Source organism: Gorilla gorilla, chromosome 11, assembly GCF_029281585.2.
Source record: "Gorilla gorilla gorilla isolate KB3781 chromosome 11, NHGRI_mGorGor1-v2.1_pri, whole genome shotgun sequence".
Classification (NCBI taxonomy): Eukaryota; Metazoa; Chordata; class Mammalia; order Primates; family Hominidae; genus Gorilla; species Gorilla gorilla.
This window is the reverse complement of record NC_073235.2, coordinates 10,829,938-10,854,003: the sequence shown is the minus strand read 5'-3', so window position 1 is coordinate 10,854,003 and position 24,066 is coordinate 10,829,938.

The following is a 24,066-nucleotide window of genomic DNA, read 5'->3' as shown; positions in this document are numbered from 1 at the left end:
TTCCATGTTCATACAGATAGCAGTGTAGATATTTCCATGTTCATACAGATAGCGGTGTAGATATTTCCATTTTCATACAGAGAGCGGTGCTGATATTTCCGTGTTTATACGGATAGCGGTTTAGATATTTCCTTCTTAATACAGAATGCGGTGTAGATATTTATATGTTCAAACAGATGGCGGTGCAGATATTTCCATGTTCATACAGATGGTGGTGTAGATATTTCCATGTTTATAGATATAGCGGTGTAGTTATTTCCATGTGTAAAGAGATAGCTTTGTTGATATTTCCATGTATATGCAGATCGCTGTGTAGATATTTCCATTTTCATGCAGATAGCGGTGTAGATATTTCCATGTTCAAATAGATAGCAGTGTAGATATTTCTTTTTTCATACAGATAGCAGTGTAGATATTTCCACGTTCATACAGATAGCGGTGAAGATGTATGCATGTTTACACAGATAGCGGTGTAGATGTTTCCATCTTCATACAGATAGCGGTGTAGATATTTCCATGTTCATCCAGATGGCTGTGTAGATATATCCATGTTCATACAGATGGCGGTGAAGATATTTCCATGCTCATACAGATAGCGGTGTAGTTATTTCCATGTGTAAAGAGATAGCTGTGTAGATATTTCCATGTATATGCAGATAGCTGTGTAGATATTTCCATTTTCATGCAGATAGCGGTTAAGATATTTCCATGTTCAAACAGATAGCGGTGTAGATATTTCCATGTACACACAGACGGTGGTGCAGATATTTCCATGTTCATACAGATAGCGGTGCTGATATTTCCATTTTTATACAGGTAGTGGTGTAGATATTTCCATGTTTATACAGATAGCGGTGTAGATATTTCCATGTTTATACAGATAGCGGTGGAGATATTTCCATGTTTATACAGATAGCAGTGTAGATATCTCCATCTTAATACAGATGGCGGTGTAGATATTTATATGTTCATACAGATGGCGGTGCAGATATTTCCATGTTCATACAGATGGCGGTGTAGATATTTCCATGTTCATACAGATAGCGGTGTAGTTATTTCCATGTGTAAAGAGATAGCTGTGTAGATATTTAAATGTATATGCAGATAGCAGTGTAGATATTTCCATTTTCATGCAGATAGCGGTGTAGATATTTCCATGTTCAAACAGATAGCGGTGTAGATATTTCCATGTTAATACAGATAGCGGTGTAGATATTTCCATGTTCATACAGATAGCGGTGTAGATATTTCCATGTTTATACAGATAGCGGTGAAGATCTATGCATGTTTACAGAGATAGCGGTGTAGATATTTCCATGTTCATCCAGATGGCTGTGTAGATATATCCATGTTCATACAGATAGCGGTGTAGCTATTTCCATGTTCATGCAGATAGCGGTGTAGATATTTCCAGGTTCATACAGATAGCGGTGCTGATACTTCCATGTTTATACAGGCAGCGGTGTAGATATTTCCATGTTTATACAGATAGCGGTTTAGATATTTCCTTCTTAATACAGATGGCGGTGTATTTATATGTTCATACAGATTGCGGTGTAGATATTTCCATGTTTATACAGATAGCAGTGTAGATATCTCCATCTTAATACAGATGGCTGTGTAGATATTTATATGTTCATACAGATGGCGGTGCAGATATTTCCATGTTCATACAGATGGCGGTGTAGTTATTTCCATGTTCATACAGATAGTGGTGTAGTTATTTCCATGTGTAAAGAGATAGCTGTGTAGATATTTAAATGTATATGCAGATAGCAGTGTAGATATTTCCATTTTCATGCAGATAGCGGTGTAGATATTTCCATGTCCAAACAGATAGCGGTGTAGGTATTTCCATGTTCATACAGATAGCGGTGTTGATATTTCCATCTTCATACCGATAGCGGTGCAGATATTTCCATGTTTATACAGATAGTGGTGAAGATGTATGCATGTTTACACAGATAGCGGTGTAGATATTTCCATGTTCATCCAAATGGCTGTGTAGATATATCCATGTTCATACAGATAGAGGTGTAGTTATTTCCATGTTCATACAGATAGCGGTGTAGCTATTTCCATGTTCATCCAGAAGGCTGTGTAGATATATCCATGTTCATACAGATAGAGGTGTAGATATTTCCATGTTCATACAGATAGCGGTGTAGATATTTCCGTGTTCATCCAGAAGGCTGTGTAGATATATCCATGTTCATACAGATAGCGGTGTAGATATTTCCATGTTCATACAGATAGCGGTGTAGCTATTTCCATTTTCATACACATAACGGTGTAGCTATTTCCATGTTCATACAGATAGCAGTGTAGATAATTCCATGTTCATACAGATAGCGGTGTAGATATTTCCATTTTCATACAGAGTGCGGTGCTGATATATCCTTGTTTATACAGATAGCAGTTTAGATATTTCCTTTTTAATACAGATGGCAGTGTAGATATTTATATGTTCAAACAGATGGCGGTGCAGATATTTCCATGTTCATACAGATGGTGGTGTAGATATTTCCATGTTTATAGATATAGCGGTGTAGTTATTTCCATGTGTAAAGAGATAGCTGTGTAGATATTTCCATGTATATGCAGATAGCTTTGTAGATATTTCCATTTTCATGCAGATAGCGGTGTAGATATTTCCATGTTCAAACAGATAGTGGTGTAGATATTTCCATGTTCATTCAGATAGCTTTGTAGATATTTCCATGTTCATACAGATAGCGGTGTAGATATTTCCATGTTCATACAGATAGCGGTGTAGAAATTTCCAGGTTCATACAGATAGCGGTGCTGATATTTCCATGTTTATACAGGTAGCGGTGTAGATATTTCCATGTTTATACAGATAGCGGTTTAGATATTTCCATGTTTATACAGATAGCGGTGTAGATATTTCCATGTTTATTCAGATAGCGGTGTAGATATCTCCATCTTAATAGAGATGGCGGTGTAGATATTTATATGTTCATACAGATGGCGGTGCAGATATTTCCATGTTCATACAGATGGCGGTGTAGATATTTCCATGTTCATACAGATAGCGGTGTAGTTATTTCCATGTGTAAAGAGATAGCTGTGTAGATATTTCCATCTATATGCAGATAGCTGTGTAGATATTTCCATTTTCATGCAGATAGCGGTGTATATATTTCCATCTTCAAACAGATAGCGGTGTAGATATTTCCATGTTCACAGAGATAGCGGTGTAGATATTTCCATGTTTATACAGATAGTGGTGAAGATGTATGCATGTTTACACAGATAGCGATGTGGATATTTCCATGTTCATACAGAGGGCTGTGTAGATATATCCATGTTCATACAGTTAGCGGTGTAGATATTTCCATGTTTATACAGATAGCGGTGTAGATATTTCCATGTTTATACAGATAGCAGTGTAGATATTTCCATGTTTATACAGATAGCCGTGTAGATATCTCCATCTTAATACAGATGGCGGTGTAGATATTTATATGTTCATACAGATGGCGGTGCAGATATTTCCATGTTCATACAGATGGCGGTGTAGATATTTCCATGTTCATACAGATAGCGGTGTAGTTATTTCCATGTGTAATGAGATAGCTGTGTAGATATTTCCATGTATATGCAGATAGCAGTGTAGATATTTCCATCTATATGCAGATAGCGGTGTAGATATTTCCATGTTCATACAGATAGCGGTGTAGATATTTCCATGTTCATACAGATAGCGGTGCAGTTATTTCCATGTTCATACAGATAGCAGTGTAGATATTTCCATGTTTATACAGATAGCGGTGAAGATGTATGCATGTTTACACAGATAGCGGTGTAGATATTTCCATGTTCATCCAGATGGCTGTGTAGATATATCCATGTTCATACAGATAGCGGTGTAGATATTTCCATGTTCATACAGATAGCGGTGTAGATATTTCCATGTTCATGCAGATGGCTGTGTAGATATATCCATGTTCATACAGATCGCGGTGTAGATATTTCCATGTTCATACAGATAGCGGTGTAGCTATTTCCATGTTCATACAGATAACGGTGTAGCTATTTCCATGTTCATACAGATAGCAGTGTAGATATTTCCATGTTCATACAGATATCGGTGGAGATATTTACATGTTTATTCAGATAGCGGTGTAGATATCTCCATCTTAATACAGATGGCGGTGTAGATATTTATATGTTCATACAGATGGCCGTGCAGTTATTTCCATGTTCATACACATGGCGGTGTAGATATGTCCATGTTCATACAAATTGCGGTGTAGTTATTTCAAGTGTAAAGAGATTGCTGTGTAGATATTTCCATCTATATGCAGAGAGCTGTGTAGATATTTCCATTTTCATGCAGATAGCGATGTATATATTTCCATCTTCAAACAGATAGCGTTGTAAATATTTCCATGTTCATACAGATAGCGGTGTAGATATTTCCATGTTTACACAGATAGCGGTGAAGATGTATGCATGTTTACACAGATAGCGGTGTGGATATTTCCATGTTCATCCAGAGGGCTGTGTAGATATATCCATGTTCATACAGATAGCGGTGTAGACATTTCCATGTTCATACAGATAGCGGTGTAGATATTTCCATGTTCATACAGATAGCGGTGCTGGTATTTCCATGTTCATCCAGATGGCTGTGTAGTTATTTCCATGTTCATACAGATAGTGGTGTAGTTATTTCCATGTGTAAAGAGATAGCTGTGTAGATATTTAAATGTATATGCAGATAGCAGTGTAGATATTTCCATTTTCATGCAGATAGCGGTGTAGTTATTTCCATGTCCAAACAGATAGCGGTGTCGGTATTTCCATGTTCATACAGATAGCGGTGTAGATATTTCCATGTTCATACCGATAGCGGTGCAGATATTTCCATGTTTATACAGATAGTGGTGAAGATGTATGCATGTTTACACAGATAGCGGTGTAGATATTTCCATGTTCATTCAGATGGCTGTGTAGATATATCCATGTTCCTACAGATAGCGGTGTAGATATTTCCATGTTCATACAGATAGCGGTGTAGATATTTCCATGTTCATCCAGATGGCTGTGTAGATATATCCATGTTCATACAGATAGCGGTGTAGATATTTCCATGTTCATACAGATAGCTGTGTAGCTATTTCCATTTTCATACACAAAACGGTGTAGCTATTTCCATGTTCATACAGATAGCAGTGAAGATATTTCCATGTTCATACAGATAGCGGTGTAGATATTTCCATTTTCATACAGAGAGCGGTGCTGATATTTCCGTGTTTATACAGATAGCGGTTTAGATATTTCCTTCTTAATACAGATGGCGCTGTAGATATTTATATGTTCAAACAGATGGCGGTGCAGATATTTCCATGTTTATTCAGATAGCGGTGTAGATACCTCCATCTTAATAGAGATGGCGGTGTAGATATTTATATGTTCATACAGATGGCGGTGCAGATATTTCCATGTTCATACAGATGGCGGTGTAGGTATTTCCATGTTCATACAGATAGCGGTGTAGTTATTTCCATGTGTAAAGAGATAGCTGTGTAGATATTTCCATCTATATGCAGATAGCTGTGTAGATATTTCCATTTTCATGCAGATAGCGGTGTATATATTTCCATCTTCAAACAGATAGCGGTGTAGATATTTCCATGTTCATAGAGATAGCGGTGTAGATATTTCCATGTTTTTACAGATAGCGGTGAAGATGTATGCATGTTTACACAGATAGCGGTGTGGATATTTCCATGTTCATCCAGAGGGCTGTGTAGATATATCCATGTTCATACAGATAGCGGTGTAGCTATTTCCATGTTTATACAGATATCAGTGTAGATATCTCCATCTTAATACAGATGGCGGTGTAGATATTTTTATGTTCATACAGATGGCGGTGCAGATATTTCCATGTTCAAACAGATAGCGGTGTAGTTATTTCCATGTGTAAAGAGATAGCTGTGCAGATATTTAAATGAATATGCAGATAGCAGTGTAGATATTTCCATTATCATGCAGATAGCGGTGTAGATATTTCCATGTTCAAACAGATAGCAGTGTAGATATTTCCATGCTCATACAGATAGCGGTGTAGATATTTCCATGTTCATACAGATAGCGGTGCTGATATTTCCATGTTTATACAGGCAGCGGTGTAGATATTTCCATGTTTATACAGATAGCGGTTTAGATATTTCCTTATTAATACAGATGGCGGTGTAGATATTTATATGTTCATAGAGACGGCGGTGCAGATATTTCCATGTTCATCCAGATTGCTGAGTAGATATTTCCATGTTCATACAGAATGCGGTGTAGATATTTCCATGGTTATACAGATAGCGTTGTAGATATTTCCATGTTTATACAGATAGCGGTGTAGATATTTCCATGTTTATTCAGATAGCGGTGTAGATATCTCCATCTTATTACAGATGGCGGTGTAGATATTTATATGTTCATACAGATGGCGGTGCAGATATTTCCATGTTCATACAGATGGCGGTGTTGATATTTCCATGTTCATACAGATAGCGGTGTAGTTATTTCCATGTGTAAAGAGATAGCTGTGTAGATATTTCCAAGTATATGCAGATAGCTGTGTAGATATTTCCATTTTCATGCAGATAGCGGTGTATGTATTTCCATCTTCAAACAGATAGCGGTATAGATATTTCCATGTTCATACAGATAGCGGTGTAGATATTTCCATGTTTATACAGATAGCGGTGAAGATATATGTATGTTTACACAGATAGCGGTGTGGATATTTCCATGTTCATCCAGAGGGCTGTGTAGAAATATCCATGTTCATACAGATAGCGGTGTAGATATTTCCTTGTTCATACTGATAGCGGTGTAGATATTTCCATGTTCATTCAGATAGCGGTGTAGATATTTCCATGTTCATGCAGATAGCGGTGTAGATATTTCCATGTTCATACAGATAGCGGTGCTGATATTTCCATGTTTATACAGGTATCGGTGTAGATATTTCCATGTTTATACAGACAGCGGTGTAGATATTTCCATGTTTACAGATAGCGGTGCAGATATTTCCATGTTTATACAGATAGCGGTGTAGATATCTCCATCTTAATACAGATGGCGGTGTAGATATTTATATGTTCATACAGATGGTGGTGCAGATATTTCCATGTTCATGCAGATGGCGGTGTGGATATTTCCATGTTCATACAGATAGCGGTGTAGTTATTTCCATGTGTAGTGATATAGCTGTGTAGATATTTCCATGTATATGCAGATAGCAGTGCAGATATTTCCATGTATATGCAGATAGCAGTGTAGATATTTCCATTTTCATGCATATAGCGGTGTAGATATTTCCATGTTCAAACAGAGAGCGGTGTAGATATTTCCATGTTCATACAGATAGCGGTGTAGATATTTCCATGTTCATACAGATAGCGGTGTAGATATTTCCATGTTTATACAGATAGCGGTGAAGATGTATGCTTGTTTACACAGATAGCGGTGTAGATATTTCCATGTTCATACAGATAGTGGTGTAGATATTTCCATGTTCCTCCAGATGGCTGTGTAGATATATCCATGTTCATACAGATAGTGGAGTAGATATTTCCATGTTCATACAGATAGCGGTGCTGATATTTCCTTGTTTATACAGGCAGCGGTGTAGCTATTTCCATTTTCCTACAGATAGTGGTGTAGATATTTCCATGTTCATACTGATAGCGGTGCTGATATTTCCATGTTTATACAGGCAGCGGTGTAGATATTTCCATGTTTATACAGATAGCGGTTTAGATATTTCCTTCTTAATACAGATGGCAGTGTATTTATATGTTCATACAGATTGCGGAGTAGATATTTCCATGTTTATACAGATAGTAGTGTAGATATCTCCATTTTAATACAGGTGGCGGTGTAGATATTTATATGTTCATACAGATGGCGGTGCAGATATTTCCATGTTCATACAGATGGCGGTGTAGTTATTTCCATGCTCATACAGATAGTGGTGTAGTTATTTCCATGTGTAAAGAGATAGCTGTGTAGATATTTAAATGTATATGCAGATAGCAGTGTAGATATTTCCATTTTCATGCAGATAGCGGTGTAGTTATTTCCATGTCCAAACAGATAGCGGTGTAGGTATTTCCTTGTTCATACCGATAGCTGTGCAGATATTTCCATGTTCATACCGAGAGCGGTGCAGATATTTCCATGTTTATACAGATAGTGGTGAAGATGTATGCATGTTTACACAGATAGCGGTGTAGATATTTCCATGTTCATCCAGATGGCTGTGTAGATATATCCATGTTCATACAGATAGCGGTGTAGATATTTCCATGTTCATACAGATAGCGGTGTAGCTATTTCCATTTTCATACACATAACGGTGTAGCTATTTCCATGTTCATACAGATAGCAGTGTAGATATTTCCATGTTCATACAGATAGCCGTGTAGATACTTCCATTTTCATACAGAGAGCGGTGCTGATATTTCCGTGTTTATACAGATAGCGGTTTAGATATTTCCTTCTTAATACAGATGGCGGTGTAGATATTTATATGTTCAAAGTGATGGCGGTGCAGATAATTCCATGTTCATACAGATGGTTGTGTAGATATTTCCATGTTTATAGATATAGCGGTGTAGTTATTGACATGTGTAAAGAGATAGCTGTGAAGATATTTCCATGTATATGCAGATAGCTTTGTAGATATTTCCATTTTCATGCAGATAGCGGTGTAGATATTTACATGTTCAAACAGATAGCGGTGTAGATATTTCCTTGTTCATGCAGATAGCGGTGTAGATATTTCCATATTCATACAGATAGCGGTGTAGATATTTCCAGGTTCATACAGATAGCGGTGCTGATATTTCCATGTTTATACAGGTAGCGGTGTAGATATTTCCATGTTTTTACAGATAGCGGTGTAGATATTTCCATGTTTATACAGATAGCGGTGTAGATATTTCCATGTTTATTCAGATAGCCGTGTAGATATCTCCATCTTAATAGAGATGACGGTGTAGATATTTATATGTTCATACAGATGGCGGTGCAGAAATTTTCATGTTCATACAGATGGCGGTGTAGATATTTCCATGTTCATACAGATAGCGGTGTAGTTATTTCCATGTGTAAAGAGAAAGCTGTGTAGATATTTCCATCTATATGCAGATAGCTGTGTAGATATTTCCATTTTCATGCAGATAGCGGTGTATATATTTCCATCTTCAAACAGATAGCGGTGTAGATATTTCCATGTTCATAGAGATAGCGGTGTAGATATTTCCATGTTTATACAGATAGCGGTGAAGATGTTTGCATGTTTACACAGATAGCGGTGTGGATATTTCCATGTTCATCCAGAGGGCTGTGTAGATATATCCATGTTCATACAGATAGCGGTGTAGATATTTCCATGTTCATACAGATAGCAGTGTATATATTTCCATGTTCATACAGATAGCGGTGCTGATATTTCCATGTTTATACAGGTAGCGGTGTAGATATTTCCATGTTTATACAGATAGCGGTGTAGATATTTCCATGTTTATACAGATAGCGGTGTAGATATTTCCATGTTTATACAGATAGCGGTGTAGATATCTCCATCTTAATACAGATGGCGGTGTAGATATTTATATGTTCATACAGATGGCGGTGCAGATATTTCCATGTTCATACAGATGGCGGTGTAGATATTTCCATGTTCATACAGATAGCGGTTTAGTTATTTCCATGTGTAAAGAGATAGCTGTGTAGATATTTCCATGTATATGCAGATAGCAGTGTAGATATTTCCATCTATATGCAGATAGCGGTGTAGATATTTCCATGTTCAAACAGATAGCGGTGTAGATATTTCCATGTTCATACAGATAGCGGTGCAGATATTTCCATGTTCATACAGATAGCAGTGTATATATTTCCATGTTTATACAGATAGCGGTGAAGATGTATGCATGTTTACACAGATAGCGGTGTATATATTTCCATGTTCATCCAGATGGCTGTGTAGATATATCCATGTTCATACAGATAGCGGTGTAGGTATTTTCATGTTCATACAGATAGCGGTGTAGATATTTCCATGTTCATGCAGATGGCTGTGTAGATATATCCATGTGCATTCAGATAGCGGTGTAGATATTTCCATGTTCATACAGATAGCGGTGTAGCTATTTCCATGTTCATACAGATAACGGTGTAGCTATTTCCATGTTCATACAGATAGCAGTGCAGATATTTCCATGTTCATACAGATATCGGTGTAGATATTTCCATGTTTATTCAGATAGCGGTTTAGATATCTCCATCTTAATACAGATGGCGGTGTAGATATTTATATGTTCATACAGATGGCCGTGCAGATATTTCCATGTTCATACACATGGCGGTGTAGTTATTTCCATGTGTAAAGAGATTGCTGTGTAGATATTTCCATCTATATGCAGAGAGCTGTGTAGATATTTCCATTTTCATGCAGATAGCGATGTATATATTTCCATGTTAAAACAGATAGTGTTGTAGATATTTCCATGTTCATACAGATAGCGGTGTAGATATTTCCATGTTTATACAGATAGCGGTGAAGATGAATGCATTTTTACACAGATAGCGGTGTGGATATTTCCATGTTCATCCAGAGGGCTGTGTAGATATATCCATGTTCATACAGATAGCGGTGTAGATATTTCCATGTTCATACAGATAGCGGTATAGATATTTCCATGTTCATACAGATAGCGGTGTAGACATTTCCATGTTCATACAGATAGCGGTATAGATATTTCCATGTTCATACAGATAGCGGTGCTGATATTTCCATGTTCATCCAGATGGCTGTGTAGTTATTTCCATGTTCATACAGATAGTGGTGTAGTTATTTCCGTGTGTAAAGAGATAGCTGTGTAGATATTTTAATGTATATGCAGATAGCAGTGTAGATATTTCCATTTTCATGCAGATAGCGGTGTAGTTATTTCCATGTCCAAACAGATAGCGGTGTAGGTATTTCCATGTTCATACAGATAGCGGTGAAGATATTTCCATGTTCATACCGATAGCGGTGCAGATATTTCCATGTTTATACAGATAGTGGTGAAGATGTATGCATGTTTACACAGATAGCGGTGTAGATATTTCCATGTTCATCCTGATGGCTGTGTAGATATATCCATGTTCATACAGATAGCGGTGTAGATATTTCCATGTTCATACAGATAGCGGTGTAGCTATTTCCATTTTCATACACATAACGGTGTAGCAATTTCCATGTTCATACAGATAGCAGTGTAGATATTTCCATGTTCATACAGATAGCGGTTTAGATATTTCCATTTTCATACAGAGAGCGGTGCTGATATTTCCGTGTTTATACAGATAGCGGTTTAGATATTTCCTTCTTAATACAGATGGCGGTGTAGATATTTATATGTTCAAACAGATGGCGGTGCAGATATTTCCATGTTCATACATATGGTGGTGTAGATATTTCCATGTTTATAGATATAGCGGTGTCGTTATTTCCATGTGTAAAGAGATAGCTGTGTAGATATTTCCATGTATATGCAGATAGCTTTGTAGATATTTCCATTTTCATGCAGATAGCGGTGTAGATATTTACATGTTCAAACAGATAGCGGTGTAGATATTTCCATGTTCATTCAGATAGCTTTGTAGATATTTCCATGTTCATGCAGATAGCGGTGTAGATATTTCCATGTTCATGCAGATAGCGGTGTAGATATTTCCAGGTTCATACAGATAGCGGTGCTGATATTTCCATGTTTATACAGGTAGCGGTGTAGATATTTCCATGTTTATACAGATAGCGGTGTAGATATTTCCATGTTTATACAGATAGCGGTGTAGTTATTTCCATGTGTAAAGAGATAGCTGTGTAGATATTTCCATCTATATGCAGATAGCAGTGTAGATATTTCCATTTTCATGCAGATAGCGGTGTATATATTTCCATCTTCAAACAGATAGCGGTGTAGATATTTTCATGTTCATAGAGATAGCGGTGTAGATATTTCCATGTTTATACAGATAGCGGTGAAGATGTATGCATGTTTACACAGATAGCTGTGTGGATATTTCCATGTTCATCCAGAGAGCTGTGTAGATATATCCATGTTCATACAGATAGCGGTGTAGATATTTCCATGTTCATACAGATAGCAGTGTAGATATTTCCATGTTCATACAGATAGCGGTGCTGATATTTCCATGTTTATACAGGTAGCGGTGTAGATATTTCCATGTTCATACAGATAGCAGTGTAGATATTTCCATGTTCATACAGATAGCGGTGCTGATATTTCCATGTTTATACAGATAGCAGTGTAGATATTTCCATGTTTATACAGATAGCGGTGTAGATATCTCCATCTTAATACAGATGGCGGTGTAGATATTTATATGTTCATACAGATGGCGGTGCAGATATTTCCATGTTCATACAGATGGCGGTGTAGATATTTCCATGTTCATACAGATAGCGGTGTAGTTATTTCCATGTGTAAAGAGATAGCTGTGTAGATATTTCATGTATATGCATATAGCAGTGTAGATATTTCCATTTTCATGCAGATAGCGGTGTAGATATTTCCATGTTCAAACAGATAGCAGTGTAGATATTTCCATGTTCATACAGATAGCGGTGCAGATATTTCCATGTTCATACAGATAGCAGTGTAGATATTTCCATGTTTATACAGATAGCGGTGAAGATGTATGCATGTTTACACAGATAGCGGTGTAGGTATTTCCATGTTCATCCAGATGGCTGTGTTGATATATCCATGTTCATACAGATAGCGGTTTAGATATTTCCATGTTCATACAGATAGCGGTGTAGTTATTTCCATGTGTAAAGAGATTGCTCTGTAGATATTTCCATCTATATGCAGATAGCTGTGTAGATATTTCCATTTTCATGCAGATAGCGATGTATATAATTCCATCTTCAAACAGATAGTGGTGTAGATATTTCCATGTTCATACAGATAGCGGTGTAGATATTTCCATGTTTATACAGATAGCGGTGAAGATGTATGCATGTTTACACAGATAGCGGTGTGGATATTTCCATGTTCATCCAGAGGGCTGTGTAGATATATCCATGTTCATACAGATAGCGGTGTAGATATTTCCATGTTCATACAGATAGCGGTGTAGGTATTTCCATGTTGATACAGATAGCGGTGCTGATATTTCCATGTTCATTCAGATAGCGGTGTAGATATTTCAATGTGTAAAGAGATAGCTGTGTAGATATTTCCATCTGTATGCAGATAGCTGTGTAGATATTCCCATTTTCATGCAGATAGCTGTGTATATATTTCCATCTTCAAACAGATAGCGGTGTAGATATTTCCATGTTCATAGAGATAGCGGTGTAGATATTTCCATGTTTATACAGATAGCGGTGAAGATGTATGCATGTTTACACAGACAGCGGTGTAGAGATTTCCATGTTCCTCCAGAGGGCTGTGTACGTATATCCATGTTCATACAGATAGCGGTGTAGATATTTCCATGTTCATACAGATAGCGGTGTAGATATTTCCATGTTCATACAGATAGCGGTGCTGATATTTCCATGTTTATACAGGTAGCGGTGTAGATATTTCCATGTTTATACAGATAGCCGTGTAGATATTTCCATGTTTATACAGATAGCGGTGTTGATATTTCCATGTTTATACAGATAGCGGTGTAGATATCTCCATCTTAATACAGATGGCGGTGTAGATATTTATATGTTCATACAGATGGCGGTGCAGATATTTCCATGTTCATACAGTTGGCGGCGTAGATATTTCCATGTTCATACAGATAGCGGTGTGGTTATTTCCATGTGTAAAGAGATAGCTGTGTAGATATTTCCATCTATATGCAGATAGCTGTGTAGATATTTCCATTTTCATGCAGATAGCGGTGTAGATATTTCCATGTTCATACAGATAGCGGTGTAGATATTTCCATGTTCATACAGATGGCGGTGTAGATATTTCCATGTTCATTAAGATAGCGGTGCTGATATTTCCATGTTTATACAGGTAGTGGTGTAGATATTTCCATGTTTATACAGGTAGCGGTGTAGTTATTTCCATGTTTATACAGATAGCGGTGCAGATATTTCCATGTTTATACAGATAGCAGTGTAGATATCTCCATCTTAATACAGATGGCGGTGTAGATATTTATATGTTCATACAGATGGCGGTGCAGATATTTCCATGTTCATACAGATGGCGGTGTAGATATTTCCATGTTCATACAGATAGCGGTGTAGTTATTTCCAAGTGTAAAGAGGTAGCTGTGTAGATATTTAAATGTATATGCAGATAGCAGTGTAGATATTTCCATTTTCATGCAGATAGCGGTGTAGATATTTCCATGTTCATACAGATAGCGGTGTAGATATTTCCATGTTCATACAGATAGCGGTGTAGATATTTCCATGTTTATACAGATAGCGGTGAAGATCTATGCATGTTTACAGAGATAGCGGTGTAGATATTTACATGTTCATCCAGATGGCTGTATAGATATATCCATGTTCATACAGATAGCGGTGTAGCTATTTGCATGTTCATACAGATAGCGGTGTAGATATTTCCATGTTCATACAGATAGCGGTGTAGATATTTCCATGTTCATACAGATAGCGGTGCTGATATTTCCTTGTTTATACAGGCAGCGGTGTAGATATTTCCATGTTTATACAGATAGCGGTTTAGATATTTCCTTCTTAATACAGATGGCGGTGTAGATATTTATATGTTCATACAGATGGCGGTGTAGATATTTCCATGTTTATACAGATATCAGTGTAGATATCTCCATCTTAATACAGATGGTGGTGTAGATATTTATATGTTCAAACAGATGGCGGTGCAGATATTTCCGTGTTCATTCAGATGGCGGTGTAGATATTTCCATGTTCAAACAGATAGCGGTGTAGTTATTTCCATGTGTAAAGTGATAGCTGTGCAGATATTTAAATGAATATGCAGATAGCAGTGTAGATATTTCCATTTTCATGCAGATAGCGGTGTAGATATTTCCATGTTCAAACAGATAGCGGTGTAGATATTTCCATGCTCATACAGATAGCGGTGTGGATATTTCCATGTTCATACAGATAGCGGTGTAGATATTTCCATGTTTATACAGATAGCGGTGAAGATCTATGCATGTTTACACAGATAGCGGTGTAGATATTTCCATGTTCATCCAGAAGGCTGTGTAGATCTATCCATGTTCATACAGATAGCGGTGTAGATATTTCCATGTTCATACAGATGGTGGTGTAGCTATTTCCATGTTCATACAGATAACGGTGTAGCTATTTCCATGTTCATACAGACAGCAGTGTAGATATTTCCATGTTCATACAGATAGTGATGTAGATATTTCCATGTTCATACAGATAGCGGTGCTGATATTTCCATGTTTATACAGGCAGCGGTGTATATATTTCCATGGTTATACGGATAGCGGTTTAGATATTTCCTTCTTAATACAGATGGCGGTGTAGATATTTATATGTTCATACAGATGGCGGTGCAGATATTTCCATGTTCATACAGATGGCGGTGTAGATATTTCCATATTCATACAGATAGCGGTGTAGTTATTTCCATGTGTAAAGAGATAGCTGTGTAGATATTTCCATGTATATGCAGATAGCAGTGTAGATATTTCCATCTATATGCAGATAGCGGTGTAGATATTTCCATGTTCAAACAGATAGCGGTGTAGTTATTTCCATGTTCATACAGATAGCGGTGCAGATATTTCCATGTTCATACAGATAGCAGTGTGGATATTTCCATGTTTATACAGATAGCGGTGAAGATGTATGCATGTTTACACAGATAGCGGTGTGGATATTTCCATGTTCATCCAGAGGGCTGTGTAGATATATCCATGTTCATACAGATAGCGGTGTAGATATTTCCATGTTCATACAGATAGCGGTGTAGATATTTCCATGTTCATAGAGATAGCGGTGCTGATATTTCCATGTTCATCCAGATGGCTGTGTAGTTATTTCCATGTTCATACAGATAGTGGTGTAGTTATTTCCATGTGTAAAGAGATAGCTGTGTAGATATTTTAATGTATATGCAGATAGCAGTGTAGATATTTCCATTTTCATGCAGATAGCGGTGTAGTTATTTCCATGTCCAAACAGATAGCGGTGTAGGTATTTCCATGTTCATACAGATAGCTGTGTAGATATTTCCATGTTCATACCGATAGCGGTGCAGATATTTCCATGTTTATACAGATAGTAGTGAAGATGTATGCATGTTTACACAGATAGCTGTGTAGATATTTCCATGTTCATCCAGATGGCTGTGTAGATATATCCATGTTCATACAGATAGCGGTGTAGATATTTCCATGTTCATACAGATAGCGGTGTAGATATTTCCATGTTCATCCAGATGGCTGTGTAGATATATCCATGTTCATACAGATATCGGTGTAGATAATTCCATGTTCATACACATAGCGGTGTAGCTATTTCCATTTTCATACACATAACGGTGTAGCTATTTCCATGTTCATACAGATAGCAGTGTAGATATTTCCATGTTCATGCAGATAGCGGTGTAGATATTTCCATTTTCATACAGAGAGCGGTGCTGATATTTCCGTGTTTATACAGATAGCGGTTTAGATATTTCCTTCTTAATAAAGATGGAGGTGTAGATATTTATATGTTCAAACAGATGGCGGTGCAGATATTTCCATGTTCATACAGATGGTGGTGTAGATATTTCCATGTTTATAGATATAGCAGTGTAGTTATTTCCATGTGTAAAGAGATAGCTTTGTAGATATTTCCATGTATATGCAGATAGCTGTGTAGATATTTCCATTTTCATGCAGATAGCGGTGTAGATATTTCTATGTTCAAACAGATAGCGGTGTAGATATTTCCATGTTCAAACAGATAGCAGTTTTGATATTTCCTTTTTCATACAGATAGCAGTGTAGATATTTCCACGTTTATACAGATAGCGGTGAAGGTGTATGCATGTTTACACAGATAGCGGTGTAGATATTTCCATCTTCATACAGATAGCGGTGTAGATATTTCCATGTTCATCCAGATGGCTGTGTAGATATATCCATGTTCATACAGATGGCGGTGAAGATATTTCCATGTTCATACAGATGGCGGTGTAGTTATTTCCATGTGTAAAGAGATAGATCTGTAGGTATTTCCATGTATATTCAGATAGCTGTGTAGATATTTCCATTTTCATGCAGATAGCGGTTTACATATTTCCATGTTCAAACAGATAGCCGTGTAGATATTTCCATGTTCATTCAGATAGCGGTGTAGATATTTCCATGTTTATACAGATAGAGGTGAAGTTGTATGCATGTTTACACAGATAGCGGTGTAGATATTCCCATGTTCATACAGATCACGGTGTAGATTTTTCCATGTTCATCCAGATGGATGTGTAGACATATCCATGTTCATACAGATGGCTGTGAAGGTATTTCCATGTTCATACAGATAGCGGTGTAGATATTTCCATGTTCATACAGATAGCGGTGTAGATATTTCCATGTTCATACAGATGGCTGTGTAGATATATCCATGTTCATACAGATGGCGTTGAAGATATTTCCATGTTCATACAGATAGTGGTGTAGCTATTTCCATGTTCATACAGATATCGGTGTAGATATTTCCATGTTGTACCGATAGCTGTGCTGATATTTCCACGTTTATACAGGTAGCGGTGTAGATATTTCCATGTTTATACAGATAGCGGTGTAGATATTTCCATGTTTATTCAGATAGCGGTGTAAATATTTCCATGTTTATACAGATAGCGGTGTAGATATCTCCATCTTAATACAGATGGCAGTGTAGATATTTATATGTTCATACAGATGGCGGTGCAGATATTTCCATGTACATACAGATGGCGGTGTAGATATTTCCATGTTCATACAGATAGCGGTGTAGTTATTTCCATGTGTAAAGAGATAGCTGTGTAGATATTGCCATGTATATGCAGATAGCTGTGTAGATATTTCCATTTTCATGCAGGTAGCGGTGTATATATTTCCATCTTCAAACAGATAGCGGTGTAGATATTTCCATGTTCATACAGATAGCGGTGTAGATATTTCCATGTTTATTCAGATAGCGGTGAAGGTGTATGCATGTTTAAACAGATAGCGGTGTGGATATTTCCATGTTCATCCAGAGGGCTGTTTAGATATATCCATGTTCACACAGATGGCGGTGAAGATTTTTCCATGTTCATACACATAGCGGTGTAGATATTTCCATGTTCATACAGATAGCGGTGTAGATATTTCCATGTTCATACAGATAGCGGTGTAGCTGTTTCCATGTTCAAACAGATAGCGGTGTAGATATTTCCATGTTCCTCCAGATGGCTGTGTAGATATATCCATGTTCATACAGATGGCGGTGAAGATATTTCCATGTTCATACAGATAGCAGTGTAGATATTTCCATTTTCATGCAGATAGCGGTGCAGATATTTCCATGTTCATACAGATAGCAGTGTAGATATTTCCATGTTTATACAGATAGCGGTGAAGATGTATGCATGTTTACACAGATAGCGGTGTAGATATTTCCATGTTCATCCAGATGGCTGTGTAGATATATCCATGTTCATACAGATAGCGGTGTAGATATTTCCATGTTCTTACAGATAGCGGTGTAGGTAATTCCATGTTCATCCAGATGGCTGTGTAGATATATCCATGTTCATACAGATAGCGGTGTAGATATTTCCATGTTCATCCAGATAGCGGTGTAGCTATTTCCATGTTCATACAGATAATGGTGTAGCTATTTCCATGTTCATACAGATAGCAGTGTAGATATTTCCATGTTCATACAGATAGCGGTGTAGATATTTCCATGTTTATTCAGATAGCGGTGTAGATATCTCCATCTTAATACAGATGGTTGTGTAGATGTTTATATGTTCATACAGATGGCCGTGCAGATATTTCCATGTTCATACAGATGGCGGTGTAGATATGTCCATGTTCATACAGAGAGCGGTGTAGTTATTTCCATGTGAAAAGATATTGCTGTGTAGATATTTCCATCTATATGCAGATAGCTGTGTAGGTATTTCCATTTTCATGCAGATAGCGATGTATATATTTCCATCTTCAAACAGATAGTGTTGTAGATATTTCCATGTTCATACAGATGGCGGTGTAGATATTTCCATGTTCATACAGATAGCGGTGAAGCTATTTCCATGTTCATACAGATAGCGGTGTAGATATTTCCATGTTCATCCAGATGGCTGTGTAGATATATCCATGTTCATACAGATAGCGGTGTAGATATTTCCATGTTCATACAGATAGAGGTGTAGATACTTCCATGTTCATACAGACAGCCTTGTAGACATTTCCATGTTTATACAGATAGCGGTGAAGATGTATGCATGTTTACACAGATAGCGGTGTAGATATTTCCATGTTCATACAGATAGCGGAGTAGATATTTCAATGTTCATACAGATAGCGGTTTAGATATTTCCTTCTTAATACAGATGGCGATGTAGATATTTATATGTTCATTCAGATGGCGGTGCAGATATTTCCAATTTCATACAGATGGCGGTGTAGATATTTCCATGTTTATAGAGATAGAGGTGTAGTTATTTCCATGTGTTAAGAGATAGCTGTGTAGATATTTCCATGTATATGCAGATAGCTGTGTAGGTATTTCCATTTTCATGCAGACAGCGGTGTAGATATTTCCATATTCAAACAGATATCGGTGTAGATATTTCCATGTTCATACAGATAGCGGTGTAGATATTTCCATGTTCATACAGATAGCGGTGTAGATATTTCCATGTTCATACAGATGGCGGTGTAGATATTTCCATGTTCATTCAGATAGCGGTGCTGATATTTCCATGTTTATACAGGTAGTGGTGTAGATATTTCCATGTTTATACAGGCAGCGGTGTAGATATTTCCATGTTCATACAGATAGCGGTGTAGATAATTCCATGTTCATACAGATAGCGGTGCTGATATTTCCTTGTTTATACAGATAGCGGTGAAGATGTATGCATGTTTACACAGATAGCGGTGTGGATATTTCCATGTTCATCCAGAGGGCTGTGTAGATATATCCATGTTCATACAGATTGCGGTGAAGATATTTCCATGTTCATACAGATAGCGGTGTAGATATTTCCATGTTCATTCAGATAGCGGTGCTGATATTTCCATGTTCATCCAGATGGCTGTGTAGTTATTTCCATGTTCATACAGATAGTGGTGTAGTTATTTCCATGTGTAAAGAGATAGCTGTGTAGATATTTTAATGTATATGCAGATAGCAGTGTAGATATTTCCATTTTCATGCAGATAGCGGTGTAGTTATTTCCATGTCCAAACAGATAGCGGTGTAGGTATTTCCATGTTCATACAGATAGCGGTGTAGATATTTCCATGTTCATACCGATAGCGGTGCAGATATTTCCATGTTTATACAGATAGTGGTGAAGATGTATGCATGTTTACACAGATAGCGGTGTAGATATTTCCATGTTCATCCAGATGGCTGTGTAGATATATCCATGTTCATACAGATAGCGGTGTAGATATTTCCATGTTCATACAGATAGCGGTGTAGATATTTCCATGTTCATCCAGATGGCTGTGTAGATATATCCATGTTCATACAGATAGCGGTGTAGATATTTCCATGTTCATACAGATAGCGGTGTAGATATTTCCTTGTTCATACTGATAGCGGTGTAGATATTTCCATGTTCATTCAGATAGCGGTGTAGATATTTCCATTTTCATACAGATAGCGGTGTAGATATTTCCATGTTCATACAGATAGCGGTGCTGATATTTCCATGTTTATACAGGTAGCGGTGTAGATATTTCCATGTTTATACAGATAGCGGTGTAGATGTTTCCATGTTTATACAGATAGCGGTGTAGATATTTCCATGTTTATACAGATATCGGTGTAGATATCTCCATCTTAATAAAGATGGCGGTGTGGATATTTCCATGTTCATACAGATAGCGGTGTAGTTATTTCCATGTGTAGTGATATAGCTGTGTAGATATTTCCATGTATATGCAGATAGCAGTGTAGATATTTCCATTTTCATGCAGATAGCGGTGTAGATATTTCCATGTTCAAACAGATAGCGGTTTAGATATTTCCAAGTTCATACAGATAGCGGTGTAGATATTTCCATGTTCATACAGATAGTGGTGTAGATATTTCCATGTTTATACAGATAGCGGTGAAGGTGTATGCTTGTTTACACAGATAGCGGTGTAGATATTTCCATGTTCATACAGATAGTGGTGTAGATATTTCCATGTTCATCCGGATGGCTGTGTAGATATATCCATGTTAACACAGATAGAGGTGTAGATATTTCCATGTTCATACAGATAGCTGTGCTGATATTTCCATGTTTATACAGGCAGCGGTGTAGCTATTTCCATGTTCCTACAGATAGCGGTGTAGATATTTCCATGTTCATACAGAGAGCGGTGCTGATATTTCCATGTTTATACAGGCAGCGGTGTAGATATTTCCATGTTTATACAGATAGCGGTTTAGATATTTCCTTCTTAATACAGATGGCGGTGTATTTATATGTTCGTACATATGGCGGTGTAGATATTTCCATGTTTATACAGATTTCAGTGTAGATATCTCCATCTTAATACAGGTGGCGGTGTAGATATTTATATGTTCATACAGATGTCGGTGCAGATATTTCCATGTTCATACAGATGGCGGTGTAGTTATTTCCATGTTCATACAGATAGTGGTGTAGTTATTTCCATGTGTAAAGAGATAGCTGTGTAGATATTTAAATGTATATGCGGATAGCAGTGTAGATATTTCCATTTTCATGCAGATAGCGGTGTAGTTATTTCCATGTCCAAACAGATAGCGGTGTAGGTATTTCCATGTTCATACAGATAGCGGTGCAGATATTTCCATGTTCATACCGATAGCGGTGCAGATATTTCCATGTTTATACAGGTAGTGGTGAAGATGTATGCATGTTTACACAGATAGCGGTGTAGATATTTCCATGTTCATCCAGATGGCTGTGTAGATATATCCATGTTCATACAGATAGCGGTGTAGGTATTTCCATGTTCATACAGATAGCGGTGTTGATATTTCCATGTTCTTCCAGATGGCTGTGTAGATATATCCATGTTGATACAGATAGCGGTGTAGATATTTCCATGTTCATACAGATAGCGGTGTTGCTATTTCCATTTTCATACACATAACGGTGTAGCTATTTCCATGTTCATACAGATAGCAGTGTAGATATTTCCATGTTCATACAGATAGCGGTGTAGATATTTCCATTTTCATACAGAGAGCGGTGCTGATATTTCCGTGTTTATACAGATAGCGGTTTAGATATTTCCTTCTTAATACAGAATGCGGTGTAGATATTTATATGTTCAAACAGATGGCGGTGCAGTTATTTCCATGTTCATACAGATGGTGGTGTAGATATTTCCATGTTTATAGATATAGCGGTGTAGTTATTTCCATGTGTAAGGAGATAGCTTTGTAGATATTTCCATGTATATGCAGATCGCTGTGTAGATATTTCCATTTCCATGCAGATAGCGGTGTAGATATTTCCATGTTCAAACAGATAGCAGTGTAGATATTTCCTTTTTCATACAGATAGCAGTGTAGATATTTCCACGTTTATACAGATAGCGGTGAAGATGTATGAATGTTTACACAGATAGCGGTGTAGATATTTCCGTCTTCATACAGATAGTGGTGTAGATATTTCCATGTTCATCCAGATGGCTGTGTAGATATATCCATGTTCATACAGATGGCGGTGAAGATATTTCCATGCTCATACAGATAGCGGTGTAGTTATTTCCATGTGTAAAGATATAGCTGTGTAGATATTTCCATGTATATGCATATAGCTGTGTAGATATTTCCATTTTCATGCAGATAGCGGTTAAGATATTTCCATGTTCAAACAGATAGCGGTGTAAATATTTCCATGTTCACACAGACGGTGGTGTAGATATTTCCATGTTCAAACAGATAGCGGTGTAGATATTTCCATGTTCATACAGATAGCGGTGTAGATATTTCCATGTTCATACAGATAGCGGTGTAGATATTTCCATGTTTATACAGATAGCGGTGAAGATCTATGCATGTTTACAGAGATAGCGGTGTAGATATTTCCATGTTCATCCAGATGGCTGTGTAGATATATCCATGTTCATACAGATAGCGGTGTAGCTATTTCCATGTTCATACAGATAGCGGTGTAGATATTTCCATGATCATACAGATAGCGGTGTAGATATTTCCATGTTCATACAGATAGCGGTGCTGATATTTCCTTGTTTATACAGGCAGCGGTGTAGATATTTCCATGTTTATACAGATAGCGGTTTAGATATTTCCTTCTTAATACAGATGGCGGTGTAGATATTTATATGTTCATACAGATTTCAGTGTAGATATTTCCATGTTTATACAGATATCACTGTAGATATATCCATCTTAATACAGATGGCGGTGTAGATATTTATATGTTCATACAGATGGCGGTGCAGATATTTCCGTGTTCATACAGATGGCGGTGTAGATATTTCCATGTTCAAACAGATAGCGGTGTAGTTATTTCCATGTGTAAAGAGATAGCTGTGCAGATATTTAAATGAATATGCAGACAGCAGTGTAGATATTTCCATTTTCATGCAGATAGCGGTGTAGATATTTCCATGTTCAAACAGATAGCAGTGTAGATATTTCCATGCTCATACAGATAGCGGTGTGGATATTTCCATGTTCATACAGATAGCGGTGTAGATATTTCCATGTTTATACAGATAGCGGTGAAGTTCTATGCATGTTTACACACATAGCGGTGTAGATATTTCCATGTTCATCCAGATGGCTGTGTAGATATATCCATGTTCATACAGATA